Source organism: Morone saxatilis, unplaced genomic scaffold (assembly GCF_004916995.1).
Source record: "Morone saxatilis isolate NCDOM2014 unplaced genomic scaffold, NCSU_SB_2.0 Contig7, whole genome shotgun sequence".
NCBI lineage: Eukaryota > Metazoa > Chordata > Actinopteri > Moronidae > Morone > Morone saxatilis.
In genome coordinates this window covers 13718102-13719456 of record NW_023340246.1, presented here as the reverse complement: position 1 = coordinate 13719456, position 1355 = coordinate 13718102, and the positions used below count along the sequence as shown (strand labels likewise).

Here is a 1355-nt window from a genome sequence, read left to right as displayed (position 1 = left end):
TCTCTCTGTCTCTGTCTGTCTCCCTCTTTCTCTCTCTCCCCATCTCTATCTTGCTTGCTGTTTTGCTCTCTGCCCTCTCATCTCTTCCCCCTATTATCCTCTCCTCTCTGTTCCTCTCATCTCTTGTTATCCTTTCCTCCGTGCTTTCCACTCCTCTCCTGCCTCTCTTATTTCCTCCCAATTTCTCTCTATATACCCCCACATCTCTCCCTTTCCCCTTTGACTTTTCTCTGCTCTTTAATCTCTTTAGTCTCCCCTCCCTTCTGTTTGTCTTTTCTTCAATCCTTATCTGTCCGTTTTGTCCTTCCTTTCTCCTCCTCTCCTCTCCTCTCCCTGACAAACATCTAGAGAATTGCAGCATGCAAGAGGTGGACAAGTTTAATCCAAGTTGAGCATGAAATATTTATAATGTGATAATATAGCAAGGGAACATTTTAATGGAACAATTTTGAACAGATGAACTCTGATTATTTAGATCCTTTATTTCATAAATTGCTGCAGGTAGAAACTGTTGCTCCCTGCTACCAAAATGGTTGTATTTAACTGGTGTTTTTTTTTATATAGTTTTATTTATTTTAAAGGCATTGGTACATGACAAGTTAACATGTCAAATTACGCATTCCATCAGTGACATAAAAATAAATAAAGTCAAATATAAAATAAAATGGCTGTGAGGCAATGGAGAAATCTATACAAAAGAAAGTACAGCATAAAAAGATGGAAGCCACTCGGGCAAAACAAAAGCAGCAATCATATTTCAAGTATTTTCAGAAAATATAATGTAATTCCAAAAATGATCCAAGATTGGTCATCTTGATGAGCATGAATTCATAAGAGGCGATTTTTGTCATATAATTGACCCACTCTTTCAGTTCATTTCCAGTAACTAAGTATTGTTCTAGTAGCTGTTGTATGTAGCCATAACAACTGAAAATTCCTCTCTTGACATATTATGTACTTGTGATCTGATCTCCTAGTAAACACATTCAAACACACATTTTTCGGTTTGAGAAATAAATCTCAAGGTCCACTTACTAGCTTTTTCCAGACATTTACTCCACATCAAAGACAGCTGAAAGCTCTGGTAAATTTCTGGAATTTATTTATGTTTATATTACCAAGATTTTCTTCTTCTTCTGTTCTATGCTATATTCTAAAAAAATACACCCACAAAATGTTTGCTGGGATCTCTTAATGTTATTCTAGCTTCATAATTCTCACTTTTTTATTTTCAGTTGCACATATTGAATACATAATATATGGTATACAATATCTTCTCTGCTTTAGCCTTTTCAATTCAATTTCAATTCAATTCAATTCAATTTTATTTGAATAGCGCCAATTCATAACAGAAG

At 35.0% G+C, this 1355-nt stretch overlaps 1 protein-coding gene across 1 annotated transcript in view; it reads left to right on the top strand.

Moving 5' to 3' along the window:
* The window catches only part of lama2 (laminin, alpha 2), a gene marked incomplete in the record, with an annotated part of 177548 nt that overhangs the window by 161477 nt on the left and 14716 nt on the right, over positions 1-1355 (top strand).